This window comes from Pelodiscus sinensis, chromosome 7 (genome assembly GCF_049634645.1).
Source record: "Pelodiscus sinensis isolate JC-2024 chromosome 7, ASM4963464v1, whole genome shotgun sequence".
In the NCBI taxonomy this organism is placed as follows: domain Eukaryota; kingdom Metazoa; phylum Chordata; order Testudines; family Trionychidae; genus Pelodiscus; species Pelodiscus sinensis.
The window spans coordinates 67,210,284-67,231,458 of record NC_134717.1 but is presented as its reverse complement, the minus strand read 5'-3'; the positions used below and the strand labels follow the sequence as shown (position 1 = coordinate 67,231,458).

The 21,175-nt window shown below is 41.9% G+C and overlaps 1 protein-coding gene across 3 annotated transcripts in view; it reads left to right on the top strand.

The window, feature by feature from the left end:
* The window catches only part of STAT4 (signal transducer and activator of transcription 4), a 90,156-nt gene that overhangs the window by 7,896 nt on the left and 61,085 nt on the right, over nucleotides 1-21,175 (top strand). The window lies entirely within an intron of this gene.

The window sequence follows — 21,175 nt, the reverse complement described above, 5'->3', positions numbered from 1 at the left end:
GATCAGACTCTACTATCTCCAGACAAGATTAAGTTGATACTTGTTATGGACAAATTCTGTTCTCTATTACACTTATGGAGTAATGTTTTCAGTGGAGACTGCACCGGTGTAGCACCAGAAACTGGGACCCAGAAGCTTGATAATACACACAAATTTCAGTTTTTGCAAAAGAAGTTTTGTAACCAGAGTTAATTTAATTATAAGTGCAAATATTAGTAAAATGGCTAATTATCTGATTTTGGGCATGAAAGTAGGTATTTAACTATGAATAACATAATCCCGGAAGAATTCTGTGGCAAAAAATTGAAAATTCTGCACTCAATATTTTAAAATTTTGCAAATTTTAGTTGTTTGTATAACATTACACAATCATCCATGCCTGTTTCAATTATTTTGGTAATTTTTTTTAAAGTAACAGTACAAACAAAAATATTCCCACAGAAATAGAGAGTTAAAGAAATCCTGTGACATCTCAGTAAATTCTGTTTCTCTGTCCCCGCACCCAGATACGTGCACTCCTCCCTTCCAGAGCCCTGCCATGGCCTCTCCATCCTAGGGCATGTCTACACTACAAAGAAAAGTCGGAAAACTTTTCTTCTGTAAGAGGCATTTCTATCATTTAGCCCATCTACACGGGGCCAAATGTTGGGGAAAAAAACCCTCTTTTAGAACATCCCGTCTTCCTCATAGAACGAGGTTTACAAGGATACTGAAAAAACGCGTCTGGTTTTCTGAATTTTTTTTTTTTTTTTGGAAAAGCAGATGCATTCCTTGGACACAGCAGATGTATCCAGGAAAAGCTCTGCAATGTACACATACTGGGGCCCTCGACACCCATTCCCATACTTCCCAGGGATCCAGAAGGAGAAACAACATGTTGCTGGGTCCCAGCCGTGCTTGTGTGGAGTTTCTTGTGCACTGTCATCTCCTTCCCTCAAGGTGTGCAAAGAATTCAAACCCCTTTGGTTCGAACTAACGTTACTCCTCTGAGTAATGCAAGGGGTTTGATTTGAACTATCGCGTCCTGGAGCGCACTTTCTGGTTCGAATCAGCTGGCAAGCGGAATAATGCGCAGGCAAAATTATGCTAATGTCGCATGGGATATTTAAATCCCTGCTTCATTAGCAATTTTGGTCGGCTACATTTGCATCCCTAGTTCGAACTGTCTTCTATGTGGGAGCTGGGCTCTACCAGTTCCCTTGGCCATTTAGTGGCTGCCAACAGCAGTGCAGTCCATTTCTGTAGGGGGGAGGAAATTGTGCACAAAAAACATTGTGCTGTGTCACAGAATTCCCCCAGAAGTAGTGCACAAGACATTGCAGACACAAAAATGCAGGCACAATGATTTACAGGTGAAAAACTATAGCCAGCACTGGACATGAGGCTTTATAGCTGTGGTTTTAAACCTTTTTTCATTTGCGGACCCCTAAAAATTTCAAATGAAAGTGTGGACCCTTTTAATAATTAGACATAGCCTGCAGATCCCCAGGAGTCTGAGGATCCCAGGTTGAAAACAACAACACTATAGCGTATAAATCTCAGTTTGATGCATATCTATTACTTTGTTTTTTGTCAGGCTTACAGATTTTTCCATCAAGCTTTTGCACATAATGATATTTCTTTTTATTGGTTGAAGTTAGTAAATATAGTCTAATAATGTTTATTTATGGTAAGAATTCTGGGGAAAAGATAGCGTTTAGTTAATGATTTATTTCCTGTTATAGCTGTGCCTTCTATACAAAACAGACATGTAGCTCAGGTTCATGAAAGGTTTCTTTCCCTTCTTTGATAGTGGCATGTTTCCTACCGAACTGCAATGACTGTTATAACTCTTGCAAAGTCTTATCTTTATTACATGTACTGCAATGGAAAATCTTACCATGACACTGCCAATCACTTTGTTCCCTTTATTCATTATGTTGATGGTCTCTTAGAAACTTGACTATTTCCATTACTACTAACTTTTCCTCTTGCATTATTCAAACACTGTTTTTCTCATGTGATTTTCATGCAACTTGAAATTAAGGTCACTTTTTGTTTTCTTTCTTGTTTCTGTATCAACATCATCTGTAAATTCAAAACAATGAGTTTAGATAATGGCTTGTGTACAATGTATTGTTTGTCTCTTGGTCCTAAGACACACACAGCCATAGCTGCATCACTCACCAGAGGCATTCTCTCTCTGCAGGAGCCTGTATATAGGAAGCATGCCTCCTATGGCATTGCAGTGAACAGTCCTGACTATATTTTGCAGACTGCACAGATATGCATTTCCCATAGTCACTAAAGATGTTAAAGTGTGTTTAATAAAGAAAACATGTAACTTTGGCCATTACACAATTTTACGTGGAGGAGGAGAGGCAGCTCCTGGGAGCTGCTGCACACGGGGAACTGGCTTTTAAGTTCCCGCCTCCTCCCCCCTCCGCCATGCTGCTGCATCTGATACATACCAGGAACCTGAGTGTAACCGTGAAGGTTAACCTGTGAGCCCAGGCTCATCAGCTAACTGTGTACATGGTTACACTTTCACCTCCCTAATAGTCACCTGCACCAGCTACTTGAGTACAGAGATTTGTCTGTACTTTTATTCAGACTATGTTTTATTTGGTTTAGCTCTTTAAGTGTTTCCCTCTTCTCTCTGCTTCTGTGTATATGATAAAAAGAGTATTACCATATGCTAAAAGGGCAACCAGCTCTAAACAAATGTACAGTCTAGATAACCTGTAAGATAGAAGACAGGCACTCAGTTCTTCAATGTATGTATATTAGGACAAATAACAAAGGATGAATATAGGCAAGCAACATGGGAATGCAGGGGCAAGATTAGAAAGGCAAAGGCACAAAATGAGATCAAACTAGCTACCGGCATAAAGGGAAACAAGAAGACCTTTTATAAATACATTAAAAGCAAGAGGAAGACCAAGGACAGGGTAGGCCCACTGCTTAGTGAGGAGGGAGAAGCAGTAACAGGAAACTTGGAAATGGCAGAGATGCTCAATGACTTCTTTGTTTCGGTCTTCACCGAGAAGTCTGGAGGTGTGCCTAACGTAGTGAATACAAGCAGAGAGAGGGTAAGTTTAGAAGATAGGATACACAAAGAACAAGTTAAAAATCACTTAGGAAAGTTAGATGTCAGCAAGTCACCAGGTCCTGATGAAATGCATCCCAGGATACTCAAGGAGCTGATAGAGGAGGTATCTGAGCCTTTAGCTATGATTTTTGAAAAATCATGGCAGACGGGAGATTCCAGAAGACTGGAAAAGGGCAAATATTGTGCCCATCTATAAAAAGGGGAATAAGAACAACCCAGGAAACTACAGACCGGTCAGTTTAACGTCTGTCCCAGGGAAGATAATGGAGCAGGTAATTAAGGAAATCATATGCAAACACTTGGAAGGTAATAAAGTGATAGGGAATAGCCAGCATGGGTTTGTGAAGAACAAGTCATGCCAAACTAATCTGATAGCTTTTTTTGATAGGATAACGAGCCTTGTGGATAAGGGAGAAGCGGTGGATGTCATATACCTAGACTTTAGTAAGGTGTTTGATACGGTCTCGCATGATATTCTTATTGATAAACTAGGCAAATATAACTTAGATAGGGCCACGATAAGGTGGGTGCATAATTGGCTGGATAACCGTAGTCAGAGAGTTGTTGTTAACGGTGCTAAATCCTGCTGGAAAGGGATAACAAGTGGAGTTCCGCAAGGGTCTGTTTTGGGACCCGTACTGTTCAATATCTTCATCAATGATGTAGATATTGGGATAGAGAGTACACTTATTAAGTTTGCAGATGATACCAAACTGGGTGCGGTTGCAACTTCTTTGGAGGATAGGGACATAATTCAAAATGACCTTAGCAAGTTAGAGAAATGGTCAGAGGTAAACAGGATGAGGTTTAATAAAGAGAAATGCAAAGTGCTCCACTTAGGAAGGAACAATCAGTTCCATACATACAAGATGGGAAGCGACTGTCTAGGAAGGAGCATGGCGGAAAGGGATCTAGGGGTCATAGTGGACCACAAGTTGAATATGAGTCAACAGTGTGATGCTGTTGCCAAAAAAGCAAATATGATTCTTGGTTGTATCAACAGGTGTGTTGTAAGCAAAACTCGTGAAGTCATTCTGCCGCTCTACTCTGCACTAGTTAGGCCTCAGCTGGAGTACTGTGTCCAGTTCTGGGCGCCACATTTCAAGAAAGATGTGGAGAAATTGGAAAGGGTACAGAGAAGAGCGACAAGAATGATTAAAGGTTTAGAGAACATGACCTATGAAGCCAGGCTTCATGAACTGGGCTTGTTTAGTTTGGAAAAAAGAAGATTAAGGGGGGACATGATAGCGGTTTTCAAATATCTAAAAGGGTGTCACAAGGAGGAAGGAGAAAATTTGTTCCTCTTGGTTTCTGAGGACAGGACAAGGAGTAATGGGCTTAAAGTGCAGCAGGGGAGGTTTAGATTGGACATTAGGAAAAAATTCCTAACTGTCAGGGTGGTCAAATATTGGAATAAATTGCCAAGGGAGGTGGTGGAATCTCCCTCTCTGGAGATATTTAAGAACAGGTTAGATAGACATCTGTCAGGGATGGTGTAGACGGAGCTTGGTCCTGCCTTGAGGGCGGGGGGCTGGACTCGATGACCTCTTGAGGTCCCTTCCAGTCCTATTATTCTATGATTCTATGTTTAGATAGTAGCCTTTTGCATGTGTGTGTATGGAGGGAAGAACAAATATCCTTAGGTCTTGACACCGCTTCTGGGACAGATACTGTACTGTGCCTCTTGGAAGCAGCAATACCAAAGAGGCACATCATTTGGGGGAGGCAAAAGTGCCTGTGAGCCATCTTTTGTGCCACCTGGATTCTGAGCTGCCCAGGGTTTGAAGTGATGATCAGAATATATTAGAACAACCCCACGAGTCTTATGTTCCTGTTTGGATTCTATTGTCTTGCAGCCTCTTGTGGCTATATTGAAACGTCTGTATGCTACTGGAACAGCATATAGGGACCAAAGCAGGATGCAGAATTGACCCCAGAGTCAGCCTTTTCCTGCCCCACAGCTATGAGCAGATAGAAATTGCATAGAAGTTTGGAACTCCATTGACTTCAGGAGCTTGTAGGATTGGAGTCTAAAGCTTGACAAGACACTGTTCTGCCTACTAAAATGATCTCAGTCCTAACCTTTTTGGTAAATATTTCCATTTGAGAAAAAGAGCAAAAGTTCTCTCTATTAGTAACAATGTTGGCCTTTCTCAGTTATATCACGACAACAAAGAACTGATTTTTTTAAAGATAACAAGCTGCTGATATGGTTTCAGAATAGAAATGTCAACCACCAGACATCCAATAGCACTTTTGCTATTAGATCTTTTTCCTGATTTTTTATATGACCTTTAATAGTAAAACCCACAGTCTAGCCTGATTTCCAGCTACTGCTGGCAGGGGTTCAGAGCAATTCTTTGAAATATTCCTAATTGTAGATAAATCTAATAGCTGGTAGCACTTTTGAAAAGATAAACTGTAACTAACACATATTTTGTTTAAAGTATTACCTGTCAGGTCGTATAGTTTGTATAATACAATTTCTGCTTAAATGTTTAACCTAAATACGTGTCATAGGGCAGAATTCCAAAGGTCCAGAGTTTTTTATATAGATCCTGGATCTTCAGTTATCAAAACGAATCCCTCTCGTTCTGTTGGACAGGTGACCAACCACTACCACAGCTGTCACCAGCCAACACATTTGTTATATTCTATTATTTGTCAGTCACTGAAAATGTACTGAAAGCTCTGTGGGACATATAATAAAAGTAATTTGTCCTCCAAAGATAATGAAGTATACAAATCACATATGGGAGAGTAAATTTGGCATCTTTTCTCAGACCTATTTATGCTCTAAGATGGGCCAAAATCCTTGGGTGCACCAGACCTTTGCTTTAGCAGCCTTGATCACGGGCAAAAGTAGGAACAAAGACAACACCGCTCTAACTTGTACCAACTTTCAGCGGCCCCCTCAGGTTGTTATTCCAGCAATATGTTCTGGTGTTGGGGCGCATGACACCTCCTGTCCCCACGTACCACCAGTGTCAGGGGAAAATGGGATTGGGAGGGTAGGTTATAGAAGTAGGGAGAGTTTCTATAGACTTAAATGGGAGATGGGTTGTACTCTTACTGAAAGAGGAAAAATATATTTGCAATTTGTCTTTTCCTTCCTGATGTTTATGTGAACAACGTTGGTCTGTTTATCTCTGAAGGTTATTGCCCACCTCACTTACTCTTGGCTTTCTTTAGTGTAAGATTTCTTTGAAATTTCTCAGTTCACTCCTCTTCCTTCCCCTTTACACCACACACACACAAACAAGAAGCTATCCAACCTCAGCACATGATCTGAAAGTGTAGCTTATTTATTATTTTAAGCACAGTTCTGTTACTGCTTTAAAGAACATTTTGTCAAGCTCGACAGATCAGGAAGCTATAATTTCTCTTCAAGTATAAAAGCTTCAGCAGTCTGTCCATAGCATTTACCGCTGTACTCCTGTGTGGAATTAGTTGGAAAAAACTAGAGGCACCAAAATTATATTGAAAAACAAAAAATGTTATGGATTTTTTCCCCTCCCTATTCTCCTGCTAGATCTATACTGAGTGACCTCTACCACAGACTTTGCTCTGTGATTATTGTTGATCATATGCAGTGACTGTCCATCATGAAAGCATGTATTTCTCCTGACAACACACTCATGATCTTATTTCAAGTGGCAATAAAACTCTTGCTGTGACCATTCAGAGTCTTACACACATATTCCAATATTCATGACTGCCTTCTGTCAGCAAATGAAACATATATCCAAGAACCAAAACACAGCTGTGAAAGTCAGCCTCATCCGCAGGAACACACAGAAGCACCTGTTCACAGAGGTTCCATAGGAAGAGAGCAGAACAATCAACTCAATTTACCAGTCTGGGTCTGAAGAGCCCTATTTACTAGAGATGCTATTTTCCATTGATACTTAAAACACGTTTTGATATCTTCCGTTATAAAAAGTTATAATGTCCGTATTGTAGACCAGCCTTAGGGACACAGTGCGCACACATTACAAGTGCCTTGCACAACTGTTTTCTAGGTGGCAATGAAATATTGAGTCAGGATTGTTTGGTAATTGTAATGATCTTGTGGTTCATTAAATAATATTTCATTCTCATTCACTGGTTTAAAACTAGCAAACTGGAGAGGAGCTCTGCTGCACCCAGCCATACTGTGTTCCCAATCCTCCTCATCAAGGCATATCTCTAAATTCCCATGGCATGATACTGTCCCTAATGAGGGAGCATCTCTAAATTATAATGTTTCTACCACTATTTCTCTCCAGTTATGTTCCTGGCTCTGGAGAGAAGTTGAGTCTAAAGGTTACAGACAGTGCAGCCAAATACATATATTTGGCACGTTCAGTCTGAAAGGCAGTATGGCTATCAATGAGACTGTGTCTCCCATACTCAAAACAGACTTCTCTTTACAGCTCTTCTTGAAATGTCTTTGTGCAACCTCCCAGTTGCTTAATATGTAGAGATGCATGCCTGCTAAGCTAGCAATGTGATACCTTGCTCACTAAAAAAAAGTTATGAAACACACTAAATTATTAAAACCAGTGTGAGGAGCTGACACTAGAACTTATGGTCTCCATGTAGCCCAGCACTCTTTCCTTGACCAAAGTGATGCTGCTGCTCATTCCCATCTAGACCTCAGGTTTTGAGTATGCTCAGTGCAGATGGCATGAAAGTGAAGTGGGGAAGCATGCTCAATTTAGCTTATGGCTTGGGGAACTGAAGCATACACATTGTAGATGGAACATTCAGAGAGTTACCAGTAAACCTTTAACAAGTTCTGCTCAGAAAGTATAAATGATTATTTTCAAATGTGACTTTATGTAAAAAAGAAAAACATCTGAGTACCTTTAGGACAGTTTGCATCATACACCACCACCAGTCATATCTTAAGGTCATGCTCCAAACCATGAAGAAATTAGATTTCAAAGAAACAGCTGAAAAAGCATTTAATTCATTATTTATTTCAAGTTAAATAATAATAATGATTGTAGGAGATGCTGGAAAACAGATTTGACACATCCTTCCTACTAATCACTTTAGGGTCTCTGCTCCTGATTTTCTGTTTGGGTTTACTCCCGTAGCCTTTGATTCTCCCAAAACTACTTGAAAAGCAGTGAGGGATTTTCTTTCAGGGGTTTCTTCCCTTAGCCTTCCACCCTCCCGGGCTAACCCACAAGGCAGTGGGGGCGGTAGCCTTATTTAATGGCGGGCTACGCACGCCATGTCACAACGCCATCATTGGGAACATGTGATTTTTTTTTTTTATATCAGTATGATGGACGACAACTGATGTCCCATCACACCCTGGTAGCATTGCCGCTGCTGGTCCGCGGCTGCATGTTAGCATGATGAGACGTGTATTTTGCAGCAGACCTCTCACAAGAGAGGCCGCCTCCTATCCACCACCTGGAGATGTGCCAGGTAGCAGGCAGCTCTGCTCTCCCATTACCAGGGACCTTTTGTCTTTCTTTTGGACTTAACTGGAAGGATCGAGAGGGGGATGGTGTCCTTGGGCAATGCACGATCTCTATATTATCTGCCCAGGCAATGCAGCAGAGGACAACATGGAGAAGACACTCCATCCTTGCTGTTAAGCTTGGTCATAACACGGAAAGTGGCAGATACCGGTTATAAGCCTTCCTAAATTGGTGAAGAGGAAGATGCCAGGGGTCACTTTTGATGGTGGGAGGAGTCATCGCACTCCACTGGTCAGGTACCGCCCGCCTTAAGCCGGGCAGTCCCCAGATAGTTAGGTGCTCACCCACCACGTCTGCCCATCTCATTGGGTGCATGGGACTAGACCAAAAGTCAAAAAGCAGATGAAATCATGTGCCTAGCAGTAATAGAAAAACCTCAAATTTCAGACTGGGAACATGGGACGTAAGAACCATATGTCGTGGACTTCAGAACGATTCCGATGATATGACCATAATCATCAGAAAATCTGCGCTAATAGATCAACAGCTCATCAGGTTGAACATCGATATTGCTGCCCTTCAAGAGACTAGACTTGCCAATTCTGGATCCATAAGAGAGTCCCACTGCACCTTTTTTTTTGGGCAAGGAAAACAGTAATGAAAAATGCCTGTATGGAATTGGTTTTGCCATTCGCAATTCGCTGCTCAAGTCAATAGTCACACCTAGTGCTGATTCCGAACGCATCATGACTCTTCGACTATTCACTGAATCAGGCTATGTCAACTTCATCAGTGCCTGTGTAGCAACTCTGACAACAAATAGTGCAGATAAAGATCACTTTTATGAGAGCTTGCTGAAAATAGCTGATTCTGTCTCATCAAGTGAACAACTTTTCATCCTGGGAGATTTGAATGCGAGAGTGGGCATTGATACTTTATCATGACCTATTTTCCTGGGACATCATGGCATCGGAAAAATGAATAGAATGGTCAAAGGCTACTTGTTCTATTAATGAACTCTGCATAACAAACACCTTCTTCCCTGGAAAAGAATGCCAGAAAGTTTTTTGGCACCACCCACGGTCAGGTCACTGCATCAACTGGATTTTGTCCTAGTGCAAAGAAAGGACCTAAACTGCATAAAGTCCACAAGTACCTATCATAGTGCTGACGTGACATTGACCATTCCCTCATTGTCAGTAAAACAAAATTAAAAGCGAAAAATTCAATTGAATCACACCGAACAAAAAGCCAAAAATTAACTGTGTGAACACAAGGAATAGTTCTAAATGTGAAGACTTTGCCAAAGACTTTGCAAAAAAGTGGGAAGAGAGTGCACATGTAGAATCAGTTGAAGAAACATGGCAAACTCTTCATAGCGCTATTTATGAAGCAGTCCGTGAAGCTTTTGGCGAAAAGAAGTCATCCAATAAGGACTGGCTTGAGGAAAATGCTGACAGATTGATGCCCCTCTGGGACGGGGCGGCAGAGCCTCGCACTTACAGCTCTCCCCTCCTTTTGGGGGATGAGTGGCAGGACATGGTGCGGCGCCGGCCGTTGCCCTGCGCAGCTGAGCCGAAGTGGCTGGACGGCGCATGTCCCGGCGGTGCTGCGCAACGGATCAGTTCGCCTGGAGTTGTTGGGCAAATGTACGCCACCCCAGCTGATGTGGGCGATGGCGGCACCACGCAAGGGGCCACAAAGGGAGGCGTAGGCGGACGATGCGGGACATCACCCGCTGGCTGCGGGTTGGGTGATGTCAGTGGGGACGTCACAGGGCATCCTGAGGTGGAGGTTGGGAATATAAGAGGGAGAAGGGAGGAGACACGGGGAGAAGACAAAGACATGGAAGGGGAGGAAGAGAATAGGCGAAGGAGGGAAGGAGGACTTACAAAGGGAGTGAGACCAGAAGAGTCAGGGGAGAGAGGGAGCCCAGACAGAAAGGGGCATGGCAAATCCCGGATGCTGGAGGGAGAATGCCAAACGGAAGTGGAGCTGGGTGAGCCAAGACGGGGAGGAAGTGGCCCAGGCCAGGACTAGGGAGGTAAGCCCGCGGACTGGTGAGTTAAGGGTTTACGCCCCACCAGTCAGGTCGCATGAGGGAGTCGTGACTCTCCTACTACCTTAGGGCCCTGGGTCCGGACTCAGAGGGCAGGCCCGAGTCCGCCTTCCCCTCCTCCAAGGAGCACTATCCTGGGTAACGGAAGCAGCTTTTTTAGCGGCTGATAGAGGAGTAGCCCTGTAAGGCCTGACAGGGCCAGTGACTAGAGGCTCAGACTGGAGAGGCCTTTTCACACCTTCATAAAGCAGAAGAATGAAGCATATCTTGAATACATAAAGAATCCATCCGACAACATGAAGGCCAAACTACAGCATGCAAAAGGCCTACTCCAGAGAGAGATCAGGCGCTGCATAAATCAGTACTGGATAGATATTTGCGGTAATATCCAGGTTACCTCCGATATAGGAAATGCAAGAGCCATGTATGAAAGTCTTAGAAAAGCTTTAGGTCCCAACATTACTAAGATTGCTCCCCTAAAAACTAAGGAGGGTATCTCAATTACAGATAAGAGCAAGCAAATGGACAGATGGATTGAGCACTATTCAAAGGTGTATTCAGAGGAATGAAACATCATGTCAGAAACTGAAGACTTCATTCCCACTATGGAACAAAGCAAGCAAGCAAGAACTTGATGCCGTGCCAAGCAAGCTGGAACTGATAGATGCTATAGACGCACTGTCAAGAGGAAAAGCGCCAGGCACAGATTGCATTCCTGATGAGGTACTCAAGTACAACAAAAACTGTCTCATTCCTCCTCTTTATGACCTCCTTCTGAAGTGCTGGATAAAAGGGGGAATACCACAAGATATGCAAGATGCAAATATTGTCACCTTATATAAGAACAAAGGAGACAAGGGAGATTGTAACAACTATCATGGCATATCTCTCCTTAGCATCGCAGGTAAAGCTTTTGCAAGAGACATCTTAAGGCACCTCCAACTGTTGACTAATCGCATATATCCAGAGTCAGAGTGTGGTTTTTGTACAGGAAGATCAACCATCGACATGATCTTCTCCCTTCGCCAACTACAGGAGAAGTGCCATGAGCAAAATATGCCACTTTATATCTCTTTTCTGGACCTCACAAAGGTGTTTGACACTGTTAGTCGACAAGGACTTTACCTTTTACTTGAGAGAATAGGCTTCCCACCAAAACTATTGCAGCTGATCATAGATTTTCATGAGTGTATGAGAGCTACTATCCAGTTTGATGGATAGCTTTCAGGTGAACACAGGAGTAAAACAGGGCTGTGTTCTTGCCCCAACCCTATTTAGAATATTCTTCTCAATCCTCCTAAGCTGTGCATTCAAGAACTCACATGGCAGCATATACCACCGCACAAGATCTGACGGATCACTTTTCAATCTGACTAGACTGCGGGCGAAAAGCGAGATAAAGAAAGTGCTTATCAGAGAACTGCACTTAGCTGATGACGCTGCTATTGTAGCTCATAATGAAACACAACTCCAGGATCTTATGGCCCAATTGTAAAGAACCTGTCAACAATTTGCTCTTACCATCAGCGTTAAGAAAACTGTGGTCCTTGCACAAGGTAACACGACTCCACCATGTATTATGCTAAATAACAACCCTCTGGAAGTAGTTATGAAGTTCTGCTACTTAGGTTCAACCGTAATTAGCAACTTGTCATTAGATGCAGAAATTAACATTCATATTGGAAAAGCGGCTACTATTTTCAGCAGACTAACAAAAAACGTGCATGGGTAAACTCAAATCTCACAAGTAGAACAAAGATACTTATCTACCAGGCATATGTGCTGAGCGTTCTTCTCTATGGATCAGAAACATGAACCACCTGTGCAAGCCAAGAAAAACAACTTAGCTCTTTCCATCTCCATTGCTTATGCAAACTTTTGAACATCAAATGGCAAGATAAAGTTCGGAATGAGAAAGTAGTATAAAGAACTGGAATGTCAAGCATGGGGAGCCATTCTGCATAACAGAAGGCTACGGTGGCTGGGTCACGTGAAGAGAATGGACGATAACCACATCCCAAAGAACATTTTTTACGGAGAATTGGCAGAGGGAACAAGACCAAAAGAATGCCCTAAACTCCGTTTCAAGGACTACTGCAAAGCTGCTTTGGTAAAGTTTCGGATAGACATTCATAGTTGGGAAAACCTGGTAATGGATAGAAATACCTGGCGTCAACACCTCCACCAAGGATAAAAGCACTACAACAAGACTTTGGCAGAAAACCAGAACAGGAAAAGAATGAAGAGGAAAGAACAGATGATAACAACTAACACTACTACAGCATGGAGCTGTACTTACTGCAGCCGAACATGCCTTTCTTGCATTGGTTTATTGAGCCACACAAAACATTGCAAAAATGAATGAAATAAATGAAAATCAAATGAAAAATGAGTCATGTCCTTTTTTATCCTTCAACTTTAAACTGGCATTGTATTTTCAAATACATTATTCTCCCTACCAGCAATGTGTGGTTAAATTTGGTGCATGGGAAAAATGAACAGAGACTGACCCAGTATATGATGCCTTTGAGATATAAACAAATGAAGAACACACAGAAAGGCCCAGAATCATTCCTACTTGTTCCCTAAGCCAAACTTTACCCTCTGGTATTGAGATACATGGTCCTTAATTAGAACTGTTCAGATTTGATATTTAAAAACAAGGGGTGATATAAAGTCAATGATTTTTAATAGGGCTGTCAAACTATTAAAAATTTTAATCGCACGATTAAAAACATTTAATCATGATTAATCACGTGCAACTCCCCTTTCAAATGCCACTGTGGCGTTTCAACAGGGCAGCGCTGCATAGAGCCTGGGGTCAGCTGGAGTACCGTGCTAACCCCAGGCTCCAGGCAGCACTACCCCTTCGAAGCACTGCAGTGGCATTTCCAAAGGGCAGTGCAAGGCGGAGCCCGGGGTCAGCTGGAGAGCCCGGGGTCAGGTGGAGTACCCAGCTGACTCTGGGCTCCATGCAGTGTTGCCTCTTTAAGGCTCCGGAGTGGCACTTCAAAGCAGCAGCGCAAGCAGAGCTGGGGATCAGCTAGAGTCCCCTGCTGATCCCTGGCTCTGTGTTTCAAAGCTTCTTTGAAGTTCCAGAGCGGCAATTCAAAGAGGCAGCGCAGCATTAACTCCTGCGATTAATATGTTAATTTTTTTAATGTGTTAATCCTGTCATGTATTAATCTCAGGCGTTAGCACAGGTCAATTGACAGCCCTAATTTTTAAACAAATCTGGAGGAGTTCTGCTTAAAAATCAGTGTCATGGTGTAACCCACAAAAAGGAGATATTTCATGGGGAAATTAAGGTAATGCCGTTATAAAGTAATACCTCAAGAAATTGAATGCAAATGGGAAGGAGAGCTACTCCACCTATTTACCATTCAAACTCTTGGTTATTTAGTATATTATTGGACAAAATCTTGATGTCCCAGTTAATACAAAACTTTGATTGAATGTAAAGGAAGTATAAGCACTAGTCAGCTGGGGCAGGATGTGAGGGGACATGTAATGGCATTTTTTTCTGAATAGCAATCTAAGTATGCAGGGCTAGCCATAGATCAAATGATGACCCAGCTGTTTGGCACCCCCACATTTGTTAAACTTTACAATATTTTATTTTTATTGCACTTGTAGCCTATTTCATAGTCATGATATGCATGCATAATTTTATCCCTGTCATATAAGTCAATACATTTGCATGCCTGATCTGTAAATCTATTTATTCATGCCATATATAAGCAAATAAAATATCCTTTCCTTTGTGCTTATAGAAACTCTTTAATTTTAAGACTATTTGAACTGTACTGACATCAATACATTGAACTGTGCAGCAACACTGGGTGGATCAGTATTAAATAGTACTACAGTATATGATAGTCTTAGAATATTAAACCTCGTCCTTAAGTTTAAAAGGATGCTTTTCTTGCCTTCACCTTTGTGAACTGAAGTACAGCATCAAAGAGTTCAAAAGACTGTTCAATGGCATTTTAACTGATAAAATAGTGTGCAGTGTAAGTCTATCCTCTGCCATCATCAATCAAAGACATATACAGGCAGTCCCCGACTTATGTCGGATCCGCAGTTACGAACGGGGCTCGCCCCGGAGGACACGGACTGCGGGACCTCGCGGTCCTGCCGCCCGTGTACTCCGGGGCTTTCTCCGCGTCTCCCTGGTCTGCAGACCAGGAAGACGCAGAGCAAAGCCGCGGAGGGGCTCGGGCAGCGGGGCAGCCCAGGCACGCCTGGGCTGCCCTGCTGCCCGAGCCCCTCCGCGGCTTTACAAAGCCTCAGGGAAGCCGGCAGCGGGACAGCCCAGACGCCCCGCGGCTGTCCTGCTGCTGGCGTCCTCAGAGGCTTTGCTCCCCGTCTCCCTGGTCTGCTGGTCTCCAGCAGACCAGGGAGACGGGGAGCAAAGCCGCGGAGGACCGCGGTGCATCTCGGTCCGCCGCCTGCGTCTTCCTGGTCTGCTGGGGTGGGGAGGCGCAGCTAGTACGCCCCCTCCCCCCAGCAGACTAGGCTTTTCTCCAGACGCCTGTGGCAGAGCAGCTGGGGCGCTGCCGGTTGGTCCCGCAGTGCCGCTCTGGGCGCTACTGGACCAACCCGGCAGCACCCCAGCTGCTCTGCCCCAGGCGTCCTGATTCAGCCGCTGCTGGTCAGTTTCAGCAGCGGCTGAATCAGGATGCCTGGGGCAGAGCAGATGGGGTGCTGCTGAGTTGGTCCAGTAGCGCCGAGGAGCGGCGCTACTGGAGCAACCCAGCAGCACCCCAGCTGCTCTGCCCCAGGCATCCCCAAGTCAGCTGCTGCTGAAACTGACCAGCGCTGACTACAGGAAGCCCGGGGCAGAGGCTTCCTGGAATCAGCTGCTGATCAGTTTCAGCAGCAGCTGACTTGGGGACGCTTGGGGTTCTTAAGTTGATTCTGTATGTAAGTCAGAACTGGCGGTCAGTTTCAGCGGCGGCTGAATCTGGACGCCAGTTTCGACTTACATACAGATTCAACTTAAGAACAAACCTACAGTCCCTATCTTGTACGTAACCCGGGGACTGCCTGTATTAATGATCCTGAGCTTTGAAAATATCTACTCATCTTGCGTGACTGTGACCAGCAGCATGAATGGATTCTCATAGCTATCCACATATTAAGAAAAGCTCCTTCTGCTCTGTCTCCAGAATGAATTGGAGAACTTGAGGAGGAAAGTGCTTTCTATGTTGCAGAATGTGACCGATGTTGTCCAGTTCTACATAGAGAGCTTTATCATTGTCATTCAAACATTCCCCAGGTATCAGCATCCAATGAAGCTCCATACAGTTGTTCAAGAATGTTTTCCAGTCTGCTGGCAGCTTACTAAAATCATACAAAACGTCCTCAAGTCTTTTTATGGTGCTTCATTTGTCCAAACTTTTCTTTGATAAACATGTGAGCCATGTCAACAAATGAGAAAAAAACTTCTCTCTCAAATTTTTCTTCCCAAGTTTTACATCACCTCATCTCTGCCCTTGTAACCAAACAGTCTCCTCTTCCAGTGAATGAGTTTCCTGGAGGGCAAGCTCAACTCTTGAGTTTTTCTTTGGCAGCAGTGATGTCTTACTCAGATCCATTTTCTCTCTAGATCACAACAAAAGCATGGCTCCTTCTCATCAAAGTAGTAGCAGTCACGATGTACATCGTCTGAGTTTGTCTTGCCTTTCTTACAACATTTACTTGGAACAGGATATCATACCAAACCACAACTGAGACTAGAAATTTGAAGTCAGTAATCTGGTTTACCTGGCTTTGTGCCTCATGCCAGATTCCATCCTCAGCTTTACTCAATTGGTCCAGTTCCACCAGGATATCATAAACGTCAGTTACTTGAGAACTCATTGGCATTATGCTGTCAGTGTAGCTCTCCCAGTGAGTGTCACTTTGTGGCTTTATGGTCAGATTTATAATGCTGTCTGTGAGAATCTTCCACCTGATAGTTGATGTTGAAAACAGGGCCTATATCCTTTATAGTACTCCAAAGAGATGTACTACATCTGAAGAAAATGGAGTCTGCATCTGATACAACCAGGTTGAGGGAATAGCAGCTAGAAGGCATGAAGAAAGTTCAAGGATCCTTGCCTGGACACCACTGTTTCTTCCCCTTATATTTATGCCACTGATCATGACAGTCCTAAAGCTTTATTTTATTCTCATTTAGAACACTCATAAGCAGTTCTGCTGGGCCTTTTCCAGTAGAGTCATCCACAGACCAGAAGCAGATAGTGTTCCTTCATTTGGATACAGCTGCCCTGGTCGTAAACAAAAAAAAACTGAGGCAATCTACCGACCATCCCCAGAAAGCCAAATTATTCATTGCAATAAAGAATGTAATTGAGATCAGCTGCTCAATCACATTCTTCCAGTGCTGGGTTTCTGCATTTAAAATGTTCTGGTTTTCTGCATCTGTTCATTTATTTGTCTTAAATCTGCACTCAACCTCCATCTATTTGGAGTAGGCTGTAAAATGGCTGTGTGACTTTTCATGTTGTTTCAGAGCATCAGCTAAGTTATGCCAATAATTTTACCAGGTAAGTGCAATTAATGATTTGTGCAAATATTTTGCAAGAAAAACAGAAAGCTTTGTCAGTTGATTTTGAATTAGCTAGCCAATGCCAATTCAGTTTCTTACCATTCTTGCACATTTTGACAGTGCAACTTTTGAAAAGTGTCACTGCTGCTTATTTGCTGGAAATGGCTCATTCTTGATTTTTTTTTTCATCCTGTTTAAAGTTGTTGTATAAATCAATACCAGCGGAGTGTAGGATCATCAGCCATAAAGCAGGATCTGATGTATCGATTTGTGGTGTGCAATTTGTGTCTCTGCTGGTTCTGTCATCACACAAGGCTGATTTTTTTTATTGTTTCTTTCCTTTTCATGTAAACCAGATTTTTCTTTGTCATTACTCCCTTTTCACATGAACCACCACCTTTTTTTAAATCATCCCTTTCCTTTACGGTGCCAGGAAAACTGGACAATTCTCCATCTTTCCTCACATTTCCATTCCTTATCAGGTAAATCTGCTAATTCCTTAGTAATAGGACTTCTGTCATATATACTCTGCTCCTACGATTGGTACTGCCTACAACCCAGCCTATGTTGATCTGACTCAGATATTTTCCTATTACATTTGCCCCTTCCTGCAAATTAGATTGCCATTAAGCTTTTTGTGATCCTTATTGAGCTCCTAAGGATTTATTTGGGGGCATCTTTTATCTTCTATGGGAGAAAACAGACAGTATTAGGGAGAGTAAAAGTCTATGTTCTGCAGTCTTAGAAAGTTATCAAACTTTATGTGAAGCACAGCAAAAGAAATAACAGTGTCTCTTTTATACTGTTGTATAGATAGGGTTCAATAGATATCTATGGCATCTCGTTAAATGTTTCCTTTATTTGTCACTTCTTACACTCTTCGAGTCTTAAAACACAAACATATTTTCACAATTACACAATAAAACAAGATTCACAATGTTACAGCTGGATACTCATTTTGTTCTCATCTGACTAGTGACACCCCATCTTTTAAAGGACCTGCGAAGGTGTGGCTGACTACATTCTAGGATAGGTCGGAGATCAAGGAAAATGTAGTTCTCAGAAAGTCTGGAAGGTTTCACGAGAATTCTGCAAAGGTCCAGTATACTCTAGTTCCGTGAAAATTAATTCACATATGGAATTACCTGAAAAATTTTACTTCAAATATTGTATTTTCCCTTTTATTGCTAACAACATGCTCCCCTCACCAGTGCCACACCTCAGGAGGTCCCCAATCCCTGAACCTGGCCCTGTTAGTATGTGACTTGTTTACTTCGCTGGAAGCTCTGCTTGAGTAAAACTGGGTAATTTCAGGGTTTATCCTATTTATATCCTGCAATCACATATATCAAAGTTACGAGACTAACTTGACCAAAGTCAAGTTCTTTTACTATCCATTCAAGACAAAACACTGCATGTGGCATCAAGGTACTATCCTGAGAACACTTGACAAATATGGGAATTTTTATTCTTTTGGGACTGAATACCAAACTCCTCCTTGTTTCTCGGCTCCTTCAAAGACATGTGGTAGATAAAAGGAATTATTGTGCCCAGATAGAGCCCTGTTGAAATCAGGGGGATTCCATGTAGATTGTGATAAGCTTGAAGGGTACTGTAGGCTTCTATGGAAGCAGGATTGGGCTCCTGAATGCAGGATTGGGCTTCAGTTTTTATTCAGTCTTTGCTGAGCATTTGATTGAAAAGGACTGAATAAAATTTGAGTGAGGAGTACAGGATATGTCCATTGTGTTTTGGCACAGACCTAGTTCTCACAATCACATTCAAAATCATTTTAATGGGTATTCTACATGGTGACGTACGCAGTACAGATAAACTACAGGGAAATGTGTGTTGTTCTTTAGAGCTGGTAGGAAAATATCTTGTGCTCTATGAAAATTTTTGAGAAAAACAACTTTTTTTTGTATTCATCTAAAGTTTTTATAATATTTGCAGGTTTTCACCTAAACTGAAAATGCAAAAAGATATAAAATGTTCAGCAAAGTTGGAAATGTTTGCCAAATATTATTGAAAATTGAATTAAGTAAAACTAAAAAAAAAATCAAAATTCTTGCTTCTGAAAACTGGAAAAAAAATGTTACCTAGGAAAATGTTACCAAATGTTATCAAAACCAGACATTTTTGCGGAAAATTCTGTATTGATTAAATAGCAATTTTTCATGGGAAAAAAAACTGACAGAAAATTTCTAACCAACTCTTGTTGTCTTTCCTATTGTTCAGAAGCTTTAGAAGAGTAGCTGAGTTAGTCTGTAGCCAGAAAAACTTAAAAACAACAAATAGTCTAGTAGTACCTTAAAGACTAACAAAACATGGAGAAGTATCATGAGCTTTCGTGGGCACAACCCACTTGTCATCTGAAGAAGTGGGTTGTGCCCATGAAAGCTCATGATACTTCTACATGTTTTGTTAGTCTTTAAGGTGCTACTAGATTATTTGTTGTTTTTCAAGTTTTTCCTTTTGTTGTTGTGGATGAAGCACACAATGAACTGAATTTCATTTATATGTATTCATCTATCATAGGGTTTTATTTTACTACCCATCTTTCTTGTATCTGAGCACCTCCCATGTAAAATCAAGAATAGAGAAGTCTCTAGTGGACTTTATGAAGATTCTAGCACTTACCTATTTTGGAGGGCTCAAATCTGTCCTGGGGATAGACTTTTGTTTGTGTTGGTTAAGATTTTTTAATTTTGTTTTATATATTTATTTTTGGTTGGTAAGGTTTAAAGAAAGAAGTATATTTAGTATTGTATCATTTTTATGATAAAAAGTCTTGATGTGGTGCTGCTGCATTGTAAGTTTTCTTCTCAACCACCATGGGTTTATAATGTGGGCTAAGCTAAACCAAAGTGTGGGCCAATTCCTACATCTCATTGCACAGTTGCATTAGAAGGAGAAAAGGGCTTAGGAAGCCTCTTCTCCACTCTGTAGTCTCCTTCAGCAGATAGGAAGGAATCTAACATGATGTGCTAGGGAAGGAAAACGGCTAATGCACCAACTATGTATATGATAGTCACAAAGGAGGATGGTCTCTCAAGGGAACATGGTTAAAACTCCTCTTCCCTGCCGAATTGGTTACTGTAGATGAAAAATCTGCACTAGATATTTTTTCCTTTGCAGCTGTCCTACAAAAGTAAGATGACATGTTTTACCTCAGGCATGACTCTTATGACTGGGACAAGGATGCTGGATACACGTCTAGTCCTTTGCTAATATTGTTGTTTCTAAGGCCTGGATATTGATGCTCTGGAGATTAATCTTCCAGGATTTGACTTAAGAATGGTAATGGCTCCCCTGTTGGCCCTAGTACTCCACAGGGTCGTGAGGAGTAAGGGAAGTTGATGGGAGAGTGAGGCCATGGCAAAAATTCCATTTAAGGTATGTTAACTCCAGCTACACTAGTCACATAACTGTAGTCACATATCTTAAGTCTAATTTCTCCCTCAATATAGACCTGGCCTTAGAATATCTCATATTTGTCTGGCTAAACCATTTGGGATTTTTACCTTGCTTTTTTCATGTGGATTGAAAAAAAAATTGAAAAAATTTCATCAGGTAGTACCTGTAAGAGTAATGATAACATTAGTACCTTTGATCAAATTGACCTTCCTAGCTGCTTTTGTAATACAAGTAATAAATAATAATCACTGCTTTACATGCACTACAGTAGAAATTTGACAATTTGCCACTGATGTTATATCAGTATTTCATGCATATGACACAATACCAGTCCCTGCCAGTAAATAAACACCATTCCTCCAACAATTACAATATCTGTATATGAAAGTAATTTTTTTATTTCAACATGCTTATGAAAGTCACATCTCCAGTAAGGAAAAAAAAAGCGTGACAGATATTTCTTAAAGTTGTTTTGTTTCACAGCAACAAAAGAAAGTGATAAAAACATATGATGTGAAATAGGCTATTCCAATTGGCATTTAACAAATATTTCTAATAAAGACTGTACTGAGAAGCTGCCGCAGAAGATGGAAACAGTAGCCATTGAAGTGTGAGCTGCAATTTCCTGTTAA